Source organism: Phragmites australis, chromosome 7 (assembly GCF_958298935.1).
Source record: "Phragmites australis chromosome 7, lpPhrAust1.1, whole genome shotgun sequence".
Taxonomy (NCBI): domain Eukaryota; kingdom Viridiplantae; phylum Streptophyta; class Magnoliopsida; order Poales; family Poaceae; genus Phragmites; species Phragmites australis.
In genome coordinates, this window is record NC_084927.1 from 12,944,796 (window position 1) to 12,972,473 (window position 27,678).

General features: G+C 44.5%; 1 long non-coding RNA gene across 2 annotated transcripts; it reads right to left on the reverse strand.

Annotated features, from left to right (window-relative positions):
- Positions 1–561: 561 nt before the first annotated feature.
- Positions 562–4,727, reverse strand: LOC133923992 (uncharacterized). 2 transcript variants are annotated; one of them, XR_009910736.1, is made up of 4 exons: positions 4,587–4,727; positions 3,813–3,946; positions 2,113–2,585; positions 562–819 (listed from the first exon to the last, which is right to left on the reverse strand). It is a non-coding gene; the product is annotated as an uncharacterized LOC133923992 (long non-coding RNA). The 2 variants fall into 2 exon arrangements; XR_009910735.1 differs by having other exon boundaries at positions 562–2,585.
- Positions 4,728–27,678: the final 22,951 nt, after the last annotated feature.

The following is a 27,678-nucleotide window of genomic DNA, read 5'->3' on the forward strand; positions in this document are numbered from 1 at the left end:
CTAATCCAATACAATCCTTGAAAATCGATCTTCCAATCTAGCTCAAATCCATAATTCAAGTTATTTGGATTGAATTGTCCCCAAATTAACTGGATCAAATCAAATTTGAATGTCTCTCAAAGTTGAATATCAATCTTGATTCAATTCAACTAAAATCCAATTAAATTTAAATATTTTGAATTCAAACCTCTAACAAATATCAGGGCTTCAATTTCAAAACCTCTACCAAATAAACTTATTTGAATTAGTACCAAATCATATCCAAAGCCAGATTAATTCAAATCCTCGTCGATTTTTGTATTCAATTGTAGTTCTAATCATTCGAGGTATTTCAAGTGCTTTCCAGTTCAATTGCTTTGTGAATTCAATTTCAGTTTTATGCAAATCTTGTTTGAAATTCAAATCTCATATTCAAATTCTTGTTCCAATGTCAAGTCAATTCTAATTTGAGTTCAATTTAAATTACCACAACTCAATTCAAAATCAAGTTATTTATTTTGAATCATCATACATCCATTTCAAATTCAAATACATTTAATTTCAATTATTCTAAGTCCAGTATCAAATTCAAATACATTATTGAATTTAACATCCAAATGTTCTCTCTCTCTCTCTTTCAAGATCTTCTCATCTCTCTATGTTCTTTCTCACTCTATCTCATCTCTCTCTCAGGAACCACCTGAAGAATGGTAGAAAAAAGTCCACCGTCGCCACTCTGCCACCCTTTCCCACCATAGCAGCAACAGCACTGGCCATCACCTCTCTCCCTCTGATCTTTTCACCGGAAAGCAAACCTCTATTCCTCTCTCTTCCCTCTCCCTGCAAAAGGTCATCCACACCCCGTAGCATAAAAAACACAGAGCACCACACCTCCAAACACCCCGCAAAATCAGTAGCAACGCAGCCTGTGCTATCCGAGCTTGCATGCGCCATCGTCCACCACATCATAGGCATTGCATCACCACACAACTGCGCGTCACCACCTTTAGTTATCATTGTCTCATCCCGTGTCCTTAGTGAGCCCCTACCCTTCTCCCCCCTCCACTCTTTTCTCCACTTGCACGAGGCTGGCGCCACAGTGCCTCCTCCCTTGGCCCGTCTCCCCAACCACCTCTAGCTAGTTGCCGTTGCCAAGCACAAGCCACATGCCCTTGCCGGGCCCATCTCCTCCCTTGTGCTACCGCCGTGTTCTATGCCCAGGCCGCATCATCCCACGCGTGTCGCCGCTTGGCCACACTGCCAAGCCAATAGTCTAGCTAGCACCAGCATTGTGCAATCAGTCGACTCTTCATCGCTGGGATACTGTGTGTTCCATCGTCATGCGTGTCATTGCTCTGCTGCAACCCAACTCTCTCGCCAACAAGCCTCGGCTCCATCCTAGGACAGCGCACCATGCCACCCTCTCTCAACTAGCAGTCATGCGCGTGTAGACACCCACAAGTCCCGTTGTGCCGTTGGCTCGTGCCTTGAGCCACTGCCACCGCCATGGAACCCCCCACTCTGCTCCTCGAACTCGAGCCAGCCTCCCGGTGCTCTGTCACCCCCCAGTGCATGCTGTCACACCATGCCACAACGCTCCACCGCTCGACTGAGAAGTCTCAGCCGCCACCATCTCTTCACCGCCGACATGCATCTCTAACAGCCACCTGGCTGAAGAGACCACCACCGCTAGCTCTCTCCCTCTCTTCCTCCCATTCCTGCTTCTCCACCCACGCACCGCAGCTGGCTCCCCAGGTCGACCATCCTCTGACCACCTCCACTACCCTCCAGCCTCCAGCCTCTCCGGCTCCCTCTCTCCCTGGTCGCCCCACTTTCTCTCCCTCCGCCTCTCTCTGTCCCCTGAAACCACCAGCCTTATCCTCTAGCATCTCCCCTTCTTAGACAAGGAGAGGCAATTTGATGTTTTAATGAAGAGTATCCTTTTATCATCTATAAGCATTGATGCATTCAATCAGGTATATTCTCTCACTAATGTACTTGGCATTTAGATTAGTCCCATTGAAATATATGAAGGCACAAAGGATGTGCGCAATGAGAAATATTATGTGCTAGTCACTAAGTTCAATGGTATTAAACCACTTACTCATAAAAATGCTAATAATATGTACTCACATTTGAATATTCTTGTGAATGAGATTAATGGGCTTGGTTTGACGCCAGCTGGAGATGATCATGCGTTGAGAATAATACTTCAAGATCTTCTTCCAAAGTACAAGTTGATAGTTTCTATCATCTACGACAACAACGACATTTGTAAGATGACTCCTGTGACGCCCCGGGTAATTAGATTACCCGAAACTCCGTGTTTCCACTGTACTTGTCCCATGATCAGTACCAAGTACACACGGTTACAACAATGATATCACATCCATACATTTTACAAGATGAAAATGTTTAATTGGATTAAATTTACAACATTATGACCAACTGGTCTACAATATAAAAGGATATGCAGCGGAAAAATACAATGAAATCGATTCAAATATCCAGCGGGTGTGCCTCAAACCCACCCACAGGCAACCGACTGGGAATTGAATCCTAGAAAGACCCGATATCATCGCTTCCATGATTTCCTGGCATTATTTCTGAATAAATGACTTCAGGAGGCAAGCTATATATATTGCAATGATACAATAATGCAGGTTGAATTGAAGGATGGCCAACATATCTAGTTTTGCATAAATGCCTTGACAATTTGGAAAGTACACAATATAATAGATTCGCAACGTAATTTAAAGAGAGCAAAAAGTAAATGATAGTGCAGATAAATAACAACAGCTTCATGTCTATCACAGACCATGAAGATCGATTCTCCACCTAAACTTACACAATACTTACACTAGTGCCTACAAGTGAAACCCAATATCCCAAAACAAATAATCTAAACCATGCAGCCTTTCCTAAGGGGCTCTTGACCGCGAGCTCGGCTATTCGAATAGATTTATTACTCTGCAGAGTTTGTACACTTTACCCACACGACATGAACTTCCCTTTGGTGGTACCCGTCGATACCGTACACTCTGCACGTTGGGTGTACATAGGGCATCATGACAAAGTCGTTACACCGATTAATCCTAACCCTTGCTCCTCCCGATTAATATTATTCCCTCCAATTAAGTACCCCAGAGGCGGTCCCACTAGTTCAGAGGGTATTAATCGTTAAGTCGGCAAACTTTGATCCCACGCGTATAGCCATGGGAGTCCCTTCGGATACACCCACCTCGTGGATTACCCGCACATACACACCAAACTCCAAGAAGCAAGGGTAGAATTATCCGGGTTAATAAGCTAGGGCCGTCATCCATACCGGCACATGTGGTTGTACTGTTTCCCTTAGTTCCGGGTACAAGGTACCGGTCCTCATACAACACGAGCAGGTCTCCACCTATACACTCTTCTATGAGACGACGCTCACCTTCTGACACACATTGACATAAACCTGCCCGAATCTGAACAACAACTCAAGTTTCTCAAAACAAAGACTTAACTATTTTAACAAATCTTTTCATGTCCCAAGTGATAGTATGACAACCAAATAAATTACCATAGACAGCAAAGCTAAGCATTTCTATCACATCTTAGTCCGGTTCTACCCAAGTGACATTATCATGTCAACCCAAAGCCTAGGTTAACAATGGTAAGGTTAACAAGTTCAAGGAGAGTTGACATATTGATTCAATTAGGTCATGACTACCATCCCAAATAGCAGTTTTATAAAACATCTACGCATGCATAGTAAATTTTTATAATCAATGCATAAAGTAAATTTAAACACTGGGCATAAAATGGTCAAGGGATTGCTTGCCTCTCACCTTTGTGATATTTCTGATCTCTATCATTCATCGTTGATCGCACTTATGTACACGCCAAATACTTGATCGATAAACACCGAAAGATGCAAATAAATCCATCCAAGAAAATCCACAGCAATGAACACAAAATATTTCTGCATGAAAATAAAGAACATAATTTTCGATGAATTTTGCAATAAGAATCGTGTTAATCAGAGTATGAGTGAAATGTATTTTCTTGTGTAAAGTTACACCAACAAAGATTTTTAGAAGTTAACAATGTGAGATCAAAACATGTGCTAAAACAATGGCCAAACTCATCTAACATGCTGGACAATATTTTTCTTATAAAGTACCCTATTTATACATATCATTAGAAATGGATTCACAGACTTTAGAAATTCCATGATTAAATGGTGAATTAAACAAGATTGATCACATTTAAATCATCACAAAACTTAATCTGAAATTTTCATGAAAACTTGAATTTTTATACTTTAGTTCTTGGAAAGATAAAGCTAATAAAAGTGGTTTCACATTTTTAGGATATTGTATTAATTAACTGTAATTTAAATAAGTTGAAACACGTTCAATTAATTAATTAATTTTTAAAAAGTATTGCATGAGTTCTATCATTTTTAACATGTAGACTACAACAAAATGAAACTAACAAACTTGGTTTCATATTTTTCGGGGTCGTATTTATTTTACTATGAATTATACCAATTCCTAGTTATTTTGATCAAAGGATGAACAGTACACAGAAGCTAGATGAACTGGGGGCAGCGGTTAGACCGTGGAGCTTGCCGGAGGCATCGCCGGCGACGGGAGATGGCGTGGTTCGGCTGGAGAATGGCACCAACGCGTCGAGCACGTGAAGACGAACCAGTCCATGTGCTTCTCGTCCGGAGAGCCCGACCGGAGCACAGGCGGCGACTGTTAGCAAAAACACCCCCGGCTACGTATAGTAGCACGTCCGGCACTGCACCAAAACGGAGGAGGAAGCAGTGGAAGAAGTAGATGGTAAGCTGGAAATTGCAAAGGAGATTTTGGGGCAATTTTCTGTGTATTTCTCAACTGGAAAACTGAATGCTCAATCTTACAACGATGCAATCGATCATCTACGTATATATAGCCCTAGCTAATTCTGTGATCCTACATGCAAGGACGACGAGGCCATGCTCGCCATGCATCCACTCCGCAGCGCGCACCGCACGTTGCGCTCCATGCATCCACGAACGGGCAATCTCCGCTTCGTGACTTCGCGTTCTCCTCGCCCAGGCATCTCGCCAAGCCGTTTCGCAGTCCGTTGCCACCCGCCATGTTTGGAACACCACAGGCCACGCCACGGAGTAACAGCAACATTCTCCCCCTTAGTCCTGGCGTGGCCCAAGATCACGAACACCCAGCAGGTATCGCGCCGTCACCAGCTTCGCTGCCGGCAACCCCTTCGTTAATGCGTCTGCCCGCTGCTCCTCAGTCCGGACAAACTCGATAACAATTTTCCCCTCTTCAACACATTCACGAATGAAGTGATAACGTGTGTCGATGTGCTTGCTCCTTCCATGGAACACAGGATTCTTCATCAAGGCGATTGCTGATTTGTTGTCAACGTATAGCTTCACCGCCTTTGCACCTGCATCTATCACCTCGCCTAGCAGCGCCCTGAGCCAGAGGGCGTGGCACGCTGCGGCGGTGGCCGCCATGAACTCAGCCTCGCACGACGAGAGCGTCACTGTCTTCTGCTTCTGTGAACACCAAGAGACCAGGCTGTTGTTGACGTAGAACGCCATCCCTCCGGTGCTCCGGCGGTCATCAATGTCGCCAGCCAGGTCGCTGTCGGTGTAACCGGTGATCTCCACTGCGCCACTGCCCACGGCGAACACGAGTCCGTAGTCGATCGTCCCCTTTAGGTACCTGAGAATTTGCTTCACCGCCTTGAAGTGCATCAGCGTCGGCCGCTCCATGAACCTGCTCGCCACGCCGACGGCCTAGGACAGGTCCGGCCGCGTGTGCAGCAGGTACCGTAGACACCCGATGACGCGCCGGTACTCCGTGGCGTCAACTGGAGCCCCATCAGCGTCCTTGTGCAGCTGTGTCTGGGCTCCATGGGAATTGAGGTTGAATTGCACTCCGACATGCCGAATTGTGACAGCACTTTCTTGGCGTAGGCGGCCTGCTTGATGGCGATGCCGCTCTCGCCCTGCGCCACTTCGATCCCCAGGTAGTAAGTGAGAAGCCCGAGATCGCTCATCTTGAACTCCCCCATCATCTGCTGTTTGAACACGGCTATCTCCTCCGGGTTCTCTCCCGTCACGATCATGTCATCGACGTAGACTCCGACGATGACGCCACTACGTCCCTTGCTCCTGGTGTACACAGCCTGCTCCTGCGTGCACCGCCCAAAGCCAATCTCCTTTAAGCACTTGTCGAGGCGCGTGTTCCAGGCCCGCGGCGCCTGTCGAAGTCCGTAAAGCGCCTTGCTCAGCTTGAGCACTAGGTGCTCCTTTCCCTTCTTGACATAGCCCTCCGGCTGGGCCACGAACACCTCCTCCTCGAGGTCGCCGTTGAGAAATGCCGACTTAACGTCGAGGTGATGTACTTGCCACCGGCGATCCGCCGCGATAGCAAGTATAACACGCACGGTGTCCAGCCTTGCCACCGGTGCGAACACCTCCTCAAAGTCCACGCCTTGTCGTTGCACGTAGCCCTTCGCCACCAGACGAGCTTTGTGTTTGATCACCTCGCCGGCCGTGTTCTTCTTCAGCTTGAATATCCATTTGAGTCCAATTGCTTTGTGGCCGGCTGGCAGCGTGGTGAGCGTCCACGTCGCGTTCCGCTCGATGGCGTCCAGTTCTTTGGCCATGGCGTCCTCCCACGCCGGCTGGCCCGCCGCCTCGCGGTAGCAGGACGGTTCTGCCGTCTCCGCGAGCAGCGCCTCGCCATCAGCTTCGTCCTCCACCAGGTCGACACGCGCGGCCTCGCGCATGATATCGTCGATGTGCCTGTAGCGAACAGGCCCATCGTCGCTGTCGGTGCAGCCACCTGTCTGCGGCGTCGCCTGCCCGCTTGCAGACATGGCAGCTCCTGGCGCCGGTGTTCCTAGGCTCGGTAGCAGTAGGGGTGTGGCCGGTAGTGACGACGAAGTACTTGCCAGTGTCGCTGGGGTCGCTGGCCCGTCTGCCGCGGTTGTCGGCTCACCAGCCGCGCTACCCGATGGTGGCACTTCTGCACCGGTTGCCTTCTCGGCATCGGCGATTTCCTCGACGACGAACTCTGCTGGTTCGGAATCCCCTACGTCTCTATGCCAATTCCATGCAAGATTTTCTTCAAAGACAACGTCACAACTTACATGAATTCGCTCACGGCGTGGATCAAATAGGCGGTGTGCCTTGCTTCCTTCCTCGACGCCCAGATATACGAACGGAGAGCTCCGGTCATCCAGCTTCTTGAGGTTAGGCGTCGTGTTCTTCGCGTATGCAGTGCACCCGAACACCCGCAGGTGCGCAAGGTGCGGCTTCCTCCCCGTCCAGGCCTCGAACGGAGTGCGATCCCCCATCGCCTTGGTTGGCAACCTGTTGAGCAGGTACACGGCGTGCCGCACCGCCTCACCCCACAGCCTGCTGGGCACCCCCATTCCCTTTAGGAGAGAGCGCGCCATTGCCATCACAGATCTGTTACGCCGCTCCACCACGCCGTTCTGCTGCGGCGAGTATGGCGCCGTTAGGTGCCGCTGGATGCCAGCCTCCTCGCACACGCGCGCGAACTCGCCGGACAGGAACTCGCCACCACGATCCGACCTCAGCGTCTTGATGCGGTGCCCGGCTGTGTTCTCGGCCAGGGGCTTGAACTTGGCGAACGTCGCAAGTGCTTGGTCCTTCGTCTTGATTACAAACACCCACATCCAACGAGAAAAATCATCGACGATCAACATAAAGTAGCGATTACCAGCCATCGTCAACGGAGTAATTGGCCCACATAGATCCATGTGGAGCAGCTCGAGCGTCATTTCCGCCCGGAAGTTCGCCATCACCGGGAACGGCTGGTGTATCTGCTTCGCCACCAGGCACGCCTGGCAGAGTTGGTTGGGGTGGACGATCGCCGGTACGCCTGCTGCCATCTCCTTGTCCGCCAGCAGCTTCAACGCCTGGAAGTTGACGTGCCCGAGCCGGGCATGCCAGAGCCACGCCGTATCCTCGAGGTTCGATAGCAGACACGCAGGATGTGCCAGCTTCAGCTCGATGCGATAGAGCCGGTTCGGTGTGCGCCTCACCTTCATCACCAGGCGCCAGGGATTTTTGTCGAACACTTCCAGGTTATCTTCGTCCATGACGACACGGTGGCTGGTCTCAGTGAGTTGGCCCAAACTCACCATGTTGCAGCAGAGGCTGGGGATGTAGTAGACGTCCTCGAGCAGCCACTGGTCACCGTTCTTGCAAGAGAAGAGGATTGATCCCTTCCCCTTAATCTGCACCGACGAGGCGTCGCCAAACTTGACACGCCCCGTGATCGTCTCGTCCAGCTCGCGAAACTTGAGGTGATCGCCCGTCATGTGGTTGCTGGCACCGTTGTCTAAGTACCAGACGTCTCCAACAGCCTCGCCGCCGTCGGCCATCAGCAACTTCGGCCATACACGCTCCTCGTGCACAACCAGCCCAACCTGCGCCGTGAGCGCCGGTGCCGCCCGCTCCGGCTTTTCTTCGGTCACCGCGAGCAGCAGAGCTGACCCGGCGTCCTCGGCCCTGACAAGATGGGCCTCCTCCTTCTTCTTTTTCGGCGCACGGCACTGGGTGGAATAATGGCCGTACTCATCACAATTGAAGCATTTGATGTGGCTCTTATCACGGCCACCGCCGCCAGAGCCGCTCACCCCATCCTTGCGCGGCGATCCACCGCGTCCTCCTTTGCCGCGGCCCCTGCCGCGTCCACGGCCGCCCTGGCCGCGGTTGCCCCCGTCACCTGGGGACTTGGACTTCTGAGGTGATGACGATGAGTCGCCGCCGTCTTTTTTGAAGCGCGCCTCCCACTCAGCCTGAGTGAGGAGCACCTGCCCGTCGGCAGTCTCGCCGCCGCCGGCGCCCTTCTTGCGGAGACGCTCGTCGAACGCCTTGAGTCGTCCCACGGCCTCTTCAAACGACAGTGTGTCTAAGTCGAAGAACTGCTCGATGCCGGCTACCACATGGATGAACCTGGCCGGGACCGTGTCGAACAGCTTCTTCACCATGGCTGCGTCTGCGAGTGTGCCCCCCAAGCAGGAGTACCGCACAGACATGGTGGTCAGCCGTCCGGCGTACTGGTCGAGGGACTCGTCGTCCCCCATCCGCATCGCGTCGAAGTCACTCTTCAACGTCTACAGGCGCGCGTCCCGAACTCGGTCCGCGCCGACGAACCTCGTCTTGAGGCAGTCCCACACTTCCTTCGCCGTCTGCTTCTTCGCCACCTGCATGAGAAGATCCTCGGGGAGCGACTGCAGTAGGTGCGATTTCGCCTTCTTATCCTTCTTCGCGTCGACAGTCGCCCCGGCCGCCAGCTCCACTGCCTCCCATACGTCTTGATCCTCCATCATCGCCTGTACCCGGATCACCCAGCTGGTGTAGTTGGTTGCAGTGAGCTGCGGGTAGAGGAACGTGCTCCCTGAGCTCCCCCTTGCCGCGTCCGCCGTGACAATCGACATGGCGTCAGATTTGTCCCGAACCTGAGAGCTCTGGTACCACTGTTAGCAAAAACACCCCCGGCTACGTATAGTAGCACGTCCGGCACTGCACCAAAACGGAGAAGGCGGAAGCAGTGGAAGAAGTAGATGGTAAGCTGGAAATTGCAAAGGAGATTTTGGGGCAATTTTCTGTGTATTTCTCAACTGGAAAACTGAATGCTCAATCTTACAACGATGCAATCGATCATCTACGTATATATAGCCCTAGCTAATTCTGTGATCCTACATGCAAGGACGACGAGGCCATGCTCGCCATGCATCCACTCCGCAGCGCGCACCGCGCGTTGCGCTCCATGCATCCACGAACGGGCAATCTCCGCTTCCTGACTTCGCGTTCTCCTCGCCCAGGCATCTCGCCAAGCCGTTTCGCAGTCCGTTGCCACCCGCCATGTTTGGAACACCACAGGCCACGCCACGGAGTAACAGCAACAGCGACGGGTAAGGCGGCACGGTGGCGCTCGGTCCTCGGCGAGCACCGCGCCGACGATGGGCCGGGGCCAAGGGAGTGCCCGCTTTACATCCAGTGGATCACGGCGGAGCTCTCAATGGTGCAAGTTGGCTTGGAGAAGCTGTGGAGCAGCCGGTCGTCGATGAAGTGCTTCGGTGGTGGCCACGGTGACCGGTGGAGGCAAAAACGGCCATGGCGGCACGTGCAGCGGAGGAGGAAAGATCATGGCGGCGGCACGCATTAGTGGCGAGGAGGATGGCGATGGCGCTCGGCTCAGAGAAACGTCGAGGCGCACCGCGTGTTGGACGCGGAGTGAACCGTCGCAGGAGCACCCGAGCGCAGGCTAAGGCACGGCGTGGCGTGGAGCTCTTGCAGCGCTGCTATGTTTGAGCTGGAGGGAGTGGGCTGCTGCTACTTAATCATCCTAGCACTTGCCTGCTTGCTTGCTTGTACTGTTCCTCTAGAACAAAAATCTACACAACGACAGTAGAACTGGTGGGCAGAAATGGTGGTGACCGAAGCTACGGAGAACGGCGCGACCAAGCAATCCACGGTTGATTCCTTGGATGTTGACGACTGCGCGAAGCGATGGGGACCACTGGCGCTGAGAAGAACGGCTGAGCTCTCGCCCAACGAGGCGAGCTCACGAACTGGTGTGGTCGAGGGAGGTGAGGGAGAGGGAAGGAAGGGGATGGCCTGCTCCGCTTGGCTTTAAAGCCAGAGGAGGGAGGCGGGGCGCGGTGGCGTCACCACGCCGCACGCTGGGCGCGAGGCCAGCAGGAAGAACGACGAGAGTGCGGAGGTGCACGGGCACAGAGAGGTGAGCGGACCCGAGCGACCGGATAAGGAGGAGCGGCAGGTGCACAGGGAGTGTCGCTGTGCGGGATGGCCGGCGTCCTTGGCTGACAGCGAGCACATGGAGCGGCATGGCGAGGAGGACGATGGTGGCCGAAGCTTCCCGTGCCGTGCCGTGGCAGTTGGTTTAATTGAGCTGGGCCTAAGGAGAGGAAATGGGCCAATGAAGAGTGAACGTGGCCTGCAAAGTACGCATCTATTTTTAGCTAAGAAAACTTTGATTTTTGAAATCTATCCAGATACGCTCTAAAAATTCTACCAAAAATTATCAAAATACTACAGACCATAAGATATATCTGGTTAAATTTTTATAACTTCTGGCTAAGCCGATTTTTCTAAAAAATTCAAAACAAGATGCTATGCATATAAAACATGATTTTCGATGCACAGAAAAACTCAAGAAAATAAAAGAAAGAGAATCTCATAAACACATTAACACTAAACAAATAAACCATCACAGATTGAACACACCAAATGAATTATTAAAGAATTCAATTTATGCTCCGAAAATTTTAAAGAAACTTGATCTCTTGAAAATTAAACCTGTAGTCTCGCATTAACAACGATTAATTATCTCAAAACTACAGCTTATGATTTTGGGATGTTACAACTCCAAGCCAAGTTATTAGCAATATCACCGCCCATGAGATGACCACGAACATAGAGATTAAAGCTTCCTCCTCATCCGGTGTCAAGAACCTTGCCCTCACAAACAAACAAGCTCCTTGCCCAAACTTGAAGATGAGAAGGCAACAGCAAGAGTCAAGTTTAATCGTGATGGTGATGAAGATAAAGAGAGCAATGAAGAAGATGAGCAAAGCACCTCAAGTGATTAAGAAATAGATCCTAAGATCACCAAGCTCATCTTAAGATTGAAGAAGGACCTCAAGAGGATCGATGCCAAGATTAATTATCCAATCTCCATGAAAGACTTAGTCAACATAATTGACCATAACAATAAGGATAAGAAGACCAAGAACAAGAGGGAGACAAGGAGAAGAGACAAAGAATTCGCAAGCATAGGAAGATGGGTGAGTGAAGATCAAGATTCAAGCTCAAGTGACAAGAGCTTCACCATCTACTCCTCTAAGAGAAACTATTCCTCAAGATCATTTGTTATGAAAGTTGTCATCACACAAGAGCCTTATGGCTAAAGGTATGGAAAGCATTGTAAGTGATGATTAGGATTCATCCTCTCAAGAAAAAACTTCTTTAATTGATCAATGAGCAACAAAGGACCTTAAAGTTTCAAGCAAAAGAACTTAAGAAATTCAATGCTCTTAATGACATCCATGCTTTTTTTGTTTCTGATTATAAACAATTATTAAGCAAATTTGAATTACTAAACAAGGAGTATGAAGAGCTTAAGGCAAAACTTGTGGGCATTGAATCTCAACCTAAGGTCCCTTTGAAGCAATCTACCTCTCTCTTTTATTTCAATTCTAAGGTAGATGTTTTCAATTCTTGTGATGATTTAATTGATCTATCTAGCTCACCTCTTTACATTGAGATATGTGTTCAAAATGTTGTTGTAGAACCATGTAATGATCCATTGCACAAGAGAATAATGAGCTCAAGCAAGAAGTGGAGAACCTCAAGAAGGATTTAGCAAGATTGAAGGGCAAGAATCATATATAACCTCCTCAAGATAATCATAAAAATATGGTGAACAAGCTTGTGGAGGGGTCCATCGTAACATATTTCAAGTTTCATCAAGAAGGTCATAAGTCCTTCCAACGCAAGAAAGTCAAGAAGGAGACTAGGGAGAAGAGGAAGAAGACAATGAGCTTCTCAAACAATACCTCCAACTTCTATACTGAAACCAACTACAAGAACAAGATCAAGAGTTATTGCACGCATGGTTAGGAGAAAGGATTGGAGTGGAACCAATCGATTTGAGTGCCCAAGGAAGTCATCACCAACATAAATGGGCCCTAGTTGGTTTGGGTTCCAAAGAAGACTTGAAGTCCATGGTGAACAACATAATGTCTTCATGTAATACATTATGTTGTTCAGCTCAGGGGATTTGGAGACTTAACTCACAAGATGAAGTGAAGTTTCAAGAAAAAAGTCAAGCTTATAAGATTGGGTGCATTGATGAAGACTTTGATCATCATATACCAAAATTCCTCATCCAAAGGTAAAAGAGGTAATGATCATTAGATTTTTGTTCATGCATTTTGTCTTTCATCTAGTACCTTTGCCTTGTCTAGGATTATATGTACATATTTTATTTCTTTGCAATGCCTAGTGTAGGTTTTTCATACGGTAGGTTGCTTGTGTCTCTCTCTAGCCCATGAGTAGTTAATGATAAGTTTTGAATTAATGTTAGCCCATATTTTTTGTATACATGTGTATAATATAATGGTAATCATTAACTATTTTTGAATTAATTCTCATTTGTATGGTTCATGCATGGTAGCTCAATTTTTTTTATGAAAAGCTTGGTTCCTCTCTTTTATTAGGTTAATTTAACATTAATTTACTTCCTAGATTTAGATGGATCATGGCTAGATGTACAGTTCTCATACGAACCAAGGGTACTTTGACGGTGTGACGACTTTTCTAATAGCTACTGAGGAGAATCGTTTGAAGAAGGTTATTGAATTTATATATTGTCCTTGACATGATTGTAGAAATGAAATATCCTTTCTTAGACAGAATACAGCCCTATAGATCCAAACTCACTTGATTATTAGGAGTTTTAAATTGGACTACATTTGTTGTACCAAACATGGTGAACAACATAATGTATTACATGAAGACATTAGTATCATCGAAGAACCCAAAGTCGATATAATAAGAGAAGATGATGAGGAATTTGGTGCGGATGATGATGATTATGGTGTTGCAGACGATAATGATAGGTTGGATCAGATGATGAATGATGCAGACGTGAATTTTAGTACTTAGAGAGACTTTAACACATCACATTCATGTGCTTGATTGACGACTCGTAGAAACCGTTGTTCCAAGGTTGCAAACCAGAATACACACAGTTGCCATCCGTGCTTGAACTATTTAAATTGAAAGCAAGCGATGGTTGGTCAAACAAGAGTTTTACGGTGCTATTAGATCTCCTATTGGACATGCTTTTAGATGGAAATGAGCTTCCCAAAAGCACATATGAAGCAAAACAGTTTCTTTGTCCATTAGGGATAGATATAGAAAGGACACATGCATGTTTGAACGAATATATCCTCTACCGTAGAGATCTATTAGACTTGAATTCATGCCTAGTGTGCAAACCAATACAAGCGTAAGAGTCAATTAAACCATAGCGAGATGAAGAAAGGAATTCCTGCTAAGATGGTTTGGTATCTGCCTATAATTCCACGTCTTAAGCATTTGTTTGTGAATCCAAAAGAGGTCAAATTGTTGTGGTGGCACTCGGAGGGCCGTAAGCAAGATGGAAAGCTAAGACACCCAGCCGATTCTCCCTAATGGAGAAACATGCCATTGTCACACCTGGTTTTAAGACCAAACCAAATGCATCTATATGTATACCAGCATCAATTTACACATACATATAGTGATGTCATCAGTGGATTACAGACATAGTGTTTCATTATTACAACGTTATTTATTACAAAATGATCACACGGGTCTAAAGAAAATTACATCATAGAGAAAATATAACTCAGCGCGGTGCCGCACTCCAAAGGTAGTCAACCAAAAGCTCTGCACGCCTAGAACCCTATGTCATCTTCGGGATATTCTTCATAGGCTCCACACTAGGTAAGAAACCATGAAAGAAGACATGTCATTAGTTATAGCTTCTCAGTATACATCACTAATGCACTATTATTGATGGATCTAATGACGACCCATCACTAATGTGTGGCCCTAGCTAGGACTCAGCCAAGACCTTTTACTAATCACCCCCCATTAGTGACAGTGAGCGAATGACCCGTCACTAAAGATAGTAGTGATAGGTTACCTTAAAGCCTATCACTAATGAGAAAGTCATTAGTGACATGTTCTAGTTATCACCCCTCACTAATATGAAAGTCATTTGTGACGGGTCGTAGTTGTCTCCCATCATTAATGTTTCCTTAGTACCTGTCACTAATGTGAAATTATTAGTGATGGATTTCTTTATCAGCCATCACTAATCTGTGTCTCCCATTCAGGACTGTTTGATTATAAATATGACTTGGCAACTCATCATATTTATAAGAAGATGCTCCCAAATTATCCACAGACTTAGGTTAAATTGAGTTAGAATTTTTATACTTATTTTAGCTACTATGTCATTTATATTAACAATGAATAGTTTTTCAATTCATAAATGGTGGTCCGAAGTTGGATGTACCTTGATTGCCAAACTTCTAACGAGTACATGAGCGGGGTGAAATTTTTCATGCGTGTCGCGACGACGGATATGCAAAGTCATGGTAAAACGGCAATATGGTGTCCATGTTGTGATTGCAAGAATGAGAAGAAGTTACTAAAACCTGACAATGTGGATGATCACTTGTTAAGGCGTGGACTCAAAGAGAGATATCACATTTGGAACAAACACGGCAATATGGATCAAACAAACACGGCAATATGGATCAAGGATTCCCGCCAATCGATGATATGGATGATTATCTCAAGGACGTAGAAATATTAGGATTCAATGATGACTACATGGATTTCGTAGAGAATGTGGACCACATGGTGCGCGATACTGAGGGGCATGACAAGTATAGTGATGGTGAGTTTGCTAGATTCCGAAAACTGGTGTGAGACTCTAAGACACCATTTTATCCTGGCTGTAAGGAGAGATACACGCTACTGTTTGCAATGCTTATGCTTCTGCAATTGAAGGCAACCCATCGTTGGTCTGATAGGAGTTTCAAGTATTGTTGCATCTGCTAAGGGACATGCTACTAGAATGGAACAAGGTGCCCAAGACCATCTATGATACGAAGAAGATAATTTGTCCTTTGGGATTGGAAATAGAAAAAATACATGCATGTAAGGAGGATTTTGTCATGTTTCGTGGAGAGTATCTAGACCTGGATCAATGTCCTGTTTGTGAAATCTATCGACAGAAGCATAGAAATGATGATAATGACGTGGAGGAAGGCAGCAAGAGAAAAAGGCCTCCTAGGAAGGTGATGTGGTATTTCCTTGTAATTCCTTGTTTGAAGCGTTTGTTCACGAACAAAAAGGAGTCCTGATTGTTGCAGGAGCACAAGGAGGGTCGTAAGAACAATGCAATGATACAGCACCCCACAGATTCAGCTCAGTGGCGAACCATTGATTCCACTTTTGGTTTTATCAATGAAGAATTAAGAAATATTAGGTTTGCTATGAGCACAAATGGCATGAATTCATTTAGTAACATGAGTACCTTACATAGCACCTGGCCTGTTGTATTGTCTATCTACAACATTCCATCTTGGCTTTGTAAAAAGCAAAAATACATTATGTCATCGACCTTAATTTCAGGTTCGAGGCAACTTGACAATGACATCGATGTGAATGTTAGAATTTTTGTGGATGATCTTAAAGCACTCTAGTCTGAAAGCGTTGTGGTTTGGGATCAGTACAAGTGGGAGTACTTTACCCTACATACCATGTTATTTGTCACCATCAATGATGTGCTAGCACTTTGTAACTTGTCAGGACAGAGTAAAAGAAAAAAGTGAAGTTTGCTCCCAATGCTTAGATGAAACTAAGAGTATGTGATTGAACGAGTTAAAGAAAATAGTATAAATGCAACATTGACGCTTCCTTCCAAGGAACTACCTATATCAGAAAATAAAGTCTCAGTTTGACGGCACAAGGGAGAAAGCAGCACATCCAAGGCATTTCAACCGGCAAGATGTCTATGATAAGGTTAAGAATATCAATGTTGTCCTTGGCAGGTGAAAACGATCCTTCACAAGTGATGAAAATAGAATGTGGAACAAGAAATCAATTCTCTAGGAGCTTGATTGTTTGAAATACTTAGATGGTCATCACTCTATTGACCTCATGCACATAGAGAAGAATATCTGCAGCAGTCTCCTTGGTAGAATGCTCAACATGAAGGGCAAAACAAAGGATCATGAAAATTCACAAGCTGACCATGAAGAAATGAGCTTAATGTCGGAGCTTCATGCCAAGGATACGGATAAAGAAAAATTGCTACCCCCATCTTGCATCACCCTATCCAAGAAGGAGAAAAAAGAATTTTGTGAGTTCTTGCATAATGTGAAAGTTTGCTCTAGTTACTCATCCAACATTAGTGGACTTGTTTCAGTGAAAGAACTAAAATTAGTTGGCAGCATGAAAACTCATGATTGCCATGTGATATTGATGCAGATGATTGCGAATGGAATTAGAACATATTGTCAATTGGTGTTCGAGAAGCTATCATGAGCCTATGCTTTTTCTTCAATGTAATTAGTCAGAAGGTGCTTGATCCAGAAGTGCTAGTCGGGCTAGAAAATAGACACTTTGAGACTTGATGTCTTTTTGAGATGTATTCCTACTATCCTTTTTTTATATCATGGTCCATCTCACAGCTCACCTTGTGAAGGATATTTATTTTCTTGGACTATGTTCCTACATCAGATGTATCCTCAAGTCGTACGTAAGGAATCAAGCTTTCTTTGAGGGTTGCATCGCGCAGGGTTACTCTACAGAGGAGGTAGTGGAGTGGTTCATTATTTACACGCACCCAGATAACCCAATTGGTGTGCCTCATTTTCACCACAAGGGTAGGCTCGCAGATCCAGGCATTCTAGGGAAACATGCAATTACTCTTGAGCCGAAGGCATATGATCGAGCTCATTTCCTTGTGTTGCAAAAAATGAGTGAAGTGTCCCCATATATCGACGAGAACAAGCAGTTGCTTTGTCAAGAGAATCCAGGGCAAACCAAAAGCTTGGCTTGCAAAGCAACATATGCAAAGCTTCAACACTTGGTTTTGAGATTGAATCAATCAATCGAGTACTCCTACAAATGATTTGACCAGGAAACTAGCAGCGGACCCTATGTACATAATTACAACATATCAAGGTACAATATAAACGGTTACATATTTTACACGGTTGCCCAAGATAAAAAAAGCACATACCAGAATAACAGTGTCCGTATAGATGCTTACGATAACAACATGGACAGGAGCACATACTACGTCAGATAGAGAAGATCTGGGAACTGGATTACTTGGGATTTAAGGTACCCCTACTTCGGTGCCATTGGGTACATGGGACAAAGGCCATTATGAAAGACAAGTACGGATTCATTAGCATTAATATCAAACTTGTTAGATATAAGGATGAACATTTGATACTCGCTAAACAAATTGCCCAGGTGTTTTATGTGACGGACATGGCAAATAGGAAACTTCATGTGGTTCTCACTAGGAAAAGACAAATCATCGAAGATGAAAATGCGGTTGATGAGGATGAGTACAATCAATTGATGAACTCTCCCCTTTTGCTACTGCAATCATGCCACAAGTTGCACATGTTGAGAAGACCTCATACATACGTTCTGACCATATAGAAGGGATCCATGTCAGGAAAGCACAGAAATGGCGAGTACATGCCAAACGATACATGAATCAATGTAACCCCAAATTTGATATTTAGTTAAGTCTAAGTTTCAATGTAACCTCAAATTTGTAATATTTGTAATATTCAATGAAGACTTCATACCTACATCTGACCATAACGAAGGGATACATGAATCAATGTAACCTCAAATGGTATATATATATATATATATATATATATATGTTTCCTGGAGTGGTATGTTTGCAGGAGAAGACAACTACCAAATACTTACTTTGCTTTAGGATGCAGTCAGGATGCTACCAAATCCCTTTGAGGGATGAGCACATCGATGACGGGTGAGAACGTTACGCGTCACTAAAGATGTCATTAGTGACGGGTGAATTTATCATCCATCACTAATGACCGAGTTCGATAATGAAGCGGTAAATGCACCCATCACTGAGACCTAGTCATTAGTGATGGGTGGTAAATACACCTGTCACTGATGACCTAATCATTAATGATCTGTGTATGTATAACTGGCCCAGGAACCCTAGCATCCAATTTTGCCTAAGTTCCAACGCATTCCTCCTCGATGCCCACATCCCTCCTCCTCTCAACCACCCTCCTCCTTGCCACCACACTCACCACCCCCTCCTCTGAGGCATCATTGTCCCTGCTTCTCTAATCCATCATCGGCTAGGTCACCAACAACAAGGACTTGGCGTTGACGTCCTCGGTGCAAGCCCCCAATGATGACTACAACAATTAGGACCTCCTGATGGTGGAGGCGGAGGATGAGAAGAGAAGGAGAAAGCGATTTCCAATGATGAGGTGATCGCTCACGTCGTCCATAAGGAGGAACTCATCAGAGCAACAAAGGAAATGGTGGAGGGCATTGTCAATGACGAGGCCATCGCACTCTTCTTGGCATGGAGGAGGAGATGGGCGATGACTCTGACACCGACAACAAGGAGGAGGAGGACGAGGAGATCGCCAGCGCTGGTGGCGACTCCGACGATGACAATGATGAAGCATAGTTCATTACCTACCTAAGTTTATGTATGGTAATTGAATTTAGCAATTTGGATTAGCAGCCTTTTGTAGCCCAGATGGGTATTTTTTGTGTAATCCGGACTTTCTTTTGTATACAAGAACTGATGAAGCGATGATCTTACTTAGCCAAAATTAATAAAAAGGTCAGTTAAGTGCAAAATGTGTTAAATATGACCCTACAGAATGCAAGTGAGGTTATTGCGATGTTTTACATTATAAGCCCTTTCAAACTAGACGTTCATTAATTATCATCACTAATTTTCCAATCTAACTAATTTTTTATCTATACACACTTGGTGCAAGAAACAAAGAAGAAGGAGCCCTTCAAATTCCTTGACCCCCAAATAACTATGATTTCTGTGATAGAACAAGAAAAGGAATTCGTTGTGGGATATGTAGCTCGGGCGATGAGCCACTTTTAAAAGGACTACATGTTGGCCATCTACAGCACGAGTGGCGATTGGATCTTACTGGTCATTGCCCCTAAGTGGAACTTGGTTTGGTACCTCGATTCATCAAGGCCAATAGTAGGATGTAATGGCGAACAAGGAGAACGTGACTATACTTTTGTCAAATAAATCTTCGACGAGTAAGCTCTTCATGACTTAGGTTATATATTAAACTTTTGAAACTTATACCAAATGTTGATTATTGGATCCCTCTTCACATGTAGGGCTTTTGATAGGTATATACGCTGTGATCCAAAGTACAATCTAAAGGAGCCCCGCACACTAAAACAGAAGACCGCCTTCATGGTAAGTGCCAGCATACATATTTGTAAATACTCTACTACTACCTTTTTCTTTCAAACTGATGGTTTTTTCCCTCTCTAGTGCCACCAACAACCACCGGGCAACACCTACGGCTTCTATGTTGTGTGTCACATGCTGCTAATCATGGAAGCAAAGGATTTGAAATCCCTAGATGTAAGATAATTGCAAAGTCTTTTTGTAACATTACTAATATATGATGATAAAATGATTTTGCTCATGCTAATTGCATACTTTTTCCAAAACTACTTTCATTCAACAAGAATTCAGTATACCAGACATCAACATCGAGGAGTTTGCACTCTTCCACATTCGAGGGCAGATTGCCTCGTTCATAATGACCACAGTCATCTCGACGATTTCCATTTGAGGATACAATGTACTGACTTATTGAATTTGTGGTTCCATTTTTGAATTATGTAATTTGTAGTTATCTTTATGTGGACTTGCACCGTTGTACATTTTGATTATGTATATGTGGATATCTCATGACTTTGGTCCCTACAATGTGGGTATCTTGAAATGCATGGTGATTATGGCATGAATATTTTGCATGATCTCGATGTGGGTATCTGGATGTGTCTTGTTTGCAGGAGAAGACGACTGCCAAATCCTGAAATTGCTCAATATGCAGCCAGGACACAGTAATCTCTTCAGCGGATGAGAACATTAGTGACGGGTGAAAACATCACTCGTCACTAAAGAGGTCATCAGTGATGTGTTGTAACCGCACCCGTCACTGATGACTTGGTCATGAGTGACATGTTGTAACCGCACCCGTCACTGATGACTTGGTCATTAGTGACGTGTGATATTACAACAGCCATCACTGATGACTCAGTCATAAGTGATAGGTGCTTTTACAACCTATGCACTTACCACCCGTCACTAATAACCGAGTCATCAGTGATGAGTGTATTTACCACCTGTCACTAATAACGCACTAATAACTGCGTTATTAGTGACGAGTGTCCTTATGACCCATCACTAAAGATTGAGTCCTAGTGACAGGGTGTGGTTACCACCCGTCACAAATGACCGAGTCCCAGTGACGGGTTGAAAATCTAGCCATCACTAATGATGGTCGAGTGACTGGCAACAGGCTTGCTCGGGCCATAGGAGATGCACTTTAGCGACAGTTCTAAACTATGATCCATCACTAGTGACAGTTACTAGTGACGGGTCAGAACCTGTCACTAATGTTTCATCATTTGTTATGTGGTAAGAGTGATAGGTGCGGTAACCATCACTAGTGACAGTTATCACTCATCACTAATGTGTTGTTCTGACGTAGTGTCACCATCTGAAAAGAAAGCATGAGTATTTCCAATCCTTAGAAAGTGGAGAAAAAGTACGACATGGAGGATAAAACCAAGATTCCTATCTTCTAGGGTTCAATTTGCATAAATCCCATTTTATACTAAAGCTACAAAAAGCAGTTTTTTTTCAAAAGGGAAGAAGTGTAATTGATCTCCTTTAACCTCCAAAATTCAAATAATTCCTTGCCAATGGTAAACATCCACCTAACTAATCATGTGAGGATCCATGCCGCTCATAACCATGAGCACGGCTGAATATTCAGTTTGACACTCTGTAGAGTTTGTACACTTTACCCACAAGCCATTACCAACTCTTTTGCCAGTACTCATCGGTACCTTACACACTTCCGAGGTGTGCACCGAGAGATCACTATGAGGCCTTCCCAAAGAGTCTCCTAGTATGTTTTTGCCCACTGAGGCTTCACCGCCGTCCATAAGTTAACCATGCTTGCAACACATCCACAAGCTCAACCATCAACACCTTCTTTCCCAAATCGTAGATTCCTTGTTGCTAATTCCCTTAACAACATCATTTATGATACAATCCTTCTTATCTCAACTTTTAATTCCATAGCTCAAGATTCATCACCTACATACTTCTATTCATCCTGAACCGAATTTGCGCTGGGTTGTGTTCTTCTAAAAGCATGGCTAAGCTAAAAAATAACATTATTGAGAGTGAAACATGCATCTACAGGGGAAAAAACCTACGTATAAAGCTAGTGTTTACTATTCTAAATCTAATCACTACAAAACAGCATGCATATTAGTAAACTGGATTTTGTATGAAAACTAGGCTCATAACATGGTCAAAGACCCTTGCCTTCATCAAAGTGTTGTCCTGGTTCTTTGAAATCTTACTCCTAGAATTTCCTGAACTGCTCCTTAACCAATTCCTCTACATGTGCATACAACAATTGTAACAACAGTACATTAAACCAGCACAAAACAGATTAAAAACTTTATCGTTGGATAGAGCTTTATTTTAGAAAAATTTGAGCACAAAAATCGCTCAAATCGGAGCTATAACGTAAAAGTTATGGGTGTTTGAACAACTAAAATGCTGAAAAGTAAAAAAGACCATTTTCTAGTATTGTTTTTTCTATGGGAAAACTAATTTATGATGTCAGCGATAACTAGGCTGAACAAGGTGACGTGGCGATGATGTGGTGCTAACTGGGCATGCTGACGTGTCTCTCATCTACTTAAATCACGCGCATCGATCTCGCTTCCTACGTCTGAGATCTAATGGATCGAAGGGGTATGTGAGCTTCTAATCGCAGCTGCTCAAACTCAATCGGACAGTGCTATATCAACTGGAATCCAAAGCTATGGTGGTAGAGTTCAATAGCGACGTGGTGTTGCTTAGGTGCTTTCGTCTGACGAGAAGGAGGTGAGATTTAACCCTGGCGATTGACGTTTAGTCTCGAGGGGATCGGCACGAGCTTGAGGACGACTGCCGACACCCGGGTCACCTGCTAGTGTGACCACGAGGGGGAGTGGAAAATGCAGCAAGATGGGCTGCTTTGGTTTTGGCCCAGCTCAGGGAGAAAAAGAACAGGTCGGCCTCTCGTTTGCTTAGGCTGACGAGGAAAGGAGAAAGAAAAGAAAGAGGCCCGAAGGAAGGAATAGAAGAAAAGAAAAAGGAAGGTGGGCTGGCTAAGTCTTAAAGCTTTTGGCCCGAAGGTCATTCGGGGTTTTATCATTTTAGTTTAGAAAATCTTTTGCACCCAGATAAATATACAAAGGGGAAGGGAGGCTTCTAATGTAGTCTACAGAAGCAACATGAATGCAACAGATCAACATATAGCCCAAATATTTATTTGATTTAGGAAATTATTATTGTATTCCTACGCTATTGTGATGCTAACTACTAAATGTGGGAAAAAATTTTAATATTTAGAAATACTAAAAATTAGGGTGTTACAGACACGATCTCTGATGAATTAGGAATAAAATGCTTGCTTTTAGCACGAATGGGATGAAACCTTTTGGGAACATGAGCAGCAGCCACAACACTTAGCCAATTGCTCTTAGTATTTACAACCTACCTCCTTGGCTATGTATGAAGTGAAAGTACATGATGATGCTTATCGAAGGCCTGAAGCAACCTGGGAACAATATTGATGTATACCTAAAACCATTGGTGGAAGATCTAAAAACACTATGGAGCGAAGGGGTGGAAGTATGGGAAGCGTACAAAAGAAAGAAGTTCACATTGCATGCCTTGTTGTTTAGCATGATCAATGATTTTTCTGCACTACATAACCGTTAGAGCCAAAGTAAACAAGCAAACACGCCATACCCTTATTGCTTAGATGGTACCGCGAGTATGTGGCTTGCCCCGCTCACACGAAATGGTGTTCATATGCTACCGTAGGTTCCTTAATAGGAATCATTCATACCGGATTATGAAGGAACAATTTGATGCAACGAGGGAGAGAGATTTATGTCCAAGGTACTATAGTGGGCAAGAGGGGCACAATATGATTAAAGATCTCGATGTTGTGTTTGGAAAGGAGAGTAAATAATGTAAGGAAATTTGTGGCATGTGGAAGAAGAGATTGATATTACGGGAGCTACCATATTGGCAACACCTTGAAGTTCACCACTGCATCGACGTCATGCATGTAGAGAAGAATGTGTGTGAAAGCTTGATTGACCTTATACTTAATACAACAAGCAAGACGAAGGATGACCTCAACACAAGGCTTGACATTGTTTATATGAAGATCAGGCCCGAGTTGGCACTTGAACCCTCCTAAAAATGTAGAATGAGGCTTCCTCCAGCCTATTATAATCTAAAAAAGGCTGAGAGAACAGAATTATGCTGATGCTTGCATGGTGTGAAAGTTCCGCCCAATTACTCCACCAACATCTCAAAACTTGTTTTGATGCAAGATTTCAAATTAGTTGGCATGAAGTCCTATGATTGTCATGTATTTATGACATAGATGCTTCATGTTGTAATCTGAAATATCCAGCCGACCTATCTCCAAGACACAATCACCAAGCTATGTTACTTCTTCAACACAATTTCTTATAAGGTTATCGATCCTGAAGTACTAGATGTTTTGTACTATCGTTCACCTTGTGAGAGAGATAAAGATATGCGGCCAGTATTCCTACATTAGATGTACCCGTTTGACAGATACATGGGAATTCTCAAGCAATATGTATGGAATCAATCTCTTCCGAAGGGTAGTATCATCCAATATTACACAACCGAAGAGGTAGTCAAGTTCTGAAATGATTACATGAAGCAACTAAAACTAATAGGTGTGCTCATGTCTCACCATGAGGGGAGACTGGATGGCAAGGGGAACATAGGTGGGAAATCAATCATTGGTGACTTTACCACGTTATCTGAAGCCCATTTCACAGTCTTGCTACACATGACTAAAGCATCCTCTCATATCGATATGCATAAGAGTGAGCTATGTAGAGAGAATTTAGACCATATGGAGGCATGGATCAGAAAACAGCACAACTACAATTATTTGAATTTTACAAATTTTAATAATTTGTGGAAAAATAATAGTTCAGACAGTCCATTATTAAGACCCGTATGTACTTAGTATTAGTAAAGACGGCTTGTTACTTAGAACTGTCTTAACTAATATTAATACAGATGGAATGGAATTATGACCTGTTTGTAGTTAGGCAGGTATAAACATCGTTTCGTCCAACCCACACCACCACCAAGTTCTTTCCTAAACCCTAGCCACCACCAAATTCTTGTCCAACCCATAGGCGACCTCGATGCTCTTCCCCGGCGACCGCGCTCCTCCCCGACGAGCACGGTCCTCTCCGATGACCTCGTGGCTCTTCCCTGTGACTACACTCTTCTCTGGTGATCTCTGCCTCCCCAATGACCCTGGCGACCTCCCTCCCCTTTGCCACCATGCCACCCTCCACTTCGTCGCTATGGCACCATTGAATTTGGTGCCAATGACTCAGCTGCACTCCTCACTGACGAACTCTCTCTCCCCTTCACTGCCACAACTCCGGTAAGAACTCGGCCACCCTTCTTCCCACCATCATGTGGCCTAGATTTAGTAACTGAATGAGTTTGTATGGTGAATCAAGTCCGAGCAGCAGAGCATTTTCTCCACTGTTTTAGTGTGAACCTAGTTCCGGAATTTATAACTTCAGAGAAGTGCACAAACTATTGTATGTTCTTTTTACATTGGTTTTGTGAACAATTGTCTGCTTTTAGACTGCGTAAGTGAGAGAGTAAGATATGGTTCGTGTTGATTTCACATGATTTAAGTAGATAACATGAAATGAGATAGCGATGGTGTCAAAAATGCAAGTTGAGATTGATGACTAAATTATTGATAAATGAATAAGCATCTAGATGCCTTTCAAAATATATGTTCTTGTGGTATATTGAGACTAAATTATTGATAAAGGAATAAGAATCTAGATGACTTTTATAGTCAATGTCTTTTACCATTCTTAAGGACAATTAAAAGCTTACTGCTCTCTCAACTTCTAATTCTGATTGTCGCTGAGGTTGAAGCAAGGATGAAAGAAAAGATAGATATGATTGGAGAAAGCATGGAGCAAAGGATGGATCAACAGGTTGAAGAGCAAGTACGGGCTATCACACAGAAGGATATAGCCATGACACTTGAGTCTCCACTAGCTCAGCACCGGAGTAGCTGCACATCCACACAACTTAGCTCTCTAGATAACATGCTCGATTTACATGACTTCCCTTTTGGTGGATTTGAAGGTGACTACATCTTCAACGACTTTCCAAAAGAGGTTCTTAGTGAGAGATACCCTGTCAATGACATAGAGATGACCACCAAGTGCAAGCTCGTACTGCCCACGACTGTTGGCTCTGATCACATCATTCTGGTTGGCACAGGCCTGGAGTTTTGATGTGTTGGAGAACTGACGATTCATGGAGTTATGCTACACTTGGTTATGCTAAGGTGTCAGTGGATAGGGTATATGGGAATTACGATGTCAGGACACTTAGGGAGGTCATTAACTCCTATATCCAGTGGCCAAAGAAGTTCCTAACACTTATTTTCCCTCCACCGTCTCCACAGCCTCAACAGCCACCGTCTCCTGTAGAAACCCTTAACACTGCTGGCTCCAATACCCCCTTCATTTGCTGGTTTTGGAGTCGGCAATGGGCAACGGGTAGTGATAGTACCCGACTATCACTGCCAGCCTGGTGACCGACAGTGAAGGGGTTATCACTGCCGGCTGAAGGCTTCAGCCGACAGTGATTGCCAATCCTCAATTCAACATGTTTGTGGTCGAAAAAAGATATATATATATATATATATATATATATATATATATATATATATATATATATATATATATCTACCAGAGGTACCCGATTGACATCTCCTCACCCACCCTTGACTAGAAGCTCGAGTACTGATCACTGCTTACTCTCTATTTTTGTCAAACTCAGAACTCATGACCTCGTTCAAAAGCTCCACATGCGTGACCTCTCTAACCATCGCACCTCTCATTCGTTCTTGAGTATAATAGCAAAATCAATCCTTTTGACATTTTCTCATCGAACATTTGTATGGCTATTTGCACATCTAAATGATCCTAAATGAAAAGGTTATTAAGTACAAAGTTGTACATCTCATCAAGTTCTACAATGTTAATATAAAGTTCATGTCCATCCGACTCTGTATGGAAAAGTTTATATCCAATCAGTGCAGTATTCAGTAAAATAGCCATAACTTTTGTATACAGAGTTTGATTTCAACATTCGACCTCTACTTTCGAAACTACTAATGAGGCGCATCCACGAAAAATGCATTCCTTTAGACTTGTACTTTCTTTGACCCTCAAAAAAGGCTTGAAAGATCTTCGATAGGACCTCTGAAGTTTTTGGGCTAAAACTGATCTTCTCCAATTTGCCTGGTAATTTTTGGAGATATAGTGCTACAGCTAAAATTCAGTGTTGTGCAGATGTTTCATCAATCCGAGTTACCAAACTTGTGATAAAAATATTTGAATTTGTAGTTTTCAACTTTATGACCTTGTGTGTAACTTCTCCAATAATTCCTACTAGTTTTACACTAGATATAAGCCAAAAAAATTTGTGGCCAAGTATGTGCTCACTCTGAATCAGCTTGACATTTATTTTTGCACCTATATGGTCTTAAATAAAAAAATAATCAACTACAAAGTTCTAGATCTCTTCAAGAGCTATAATTTGCATATAATGTTTGTCTTATTCCGACTTTGTATGAAAT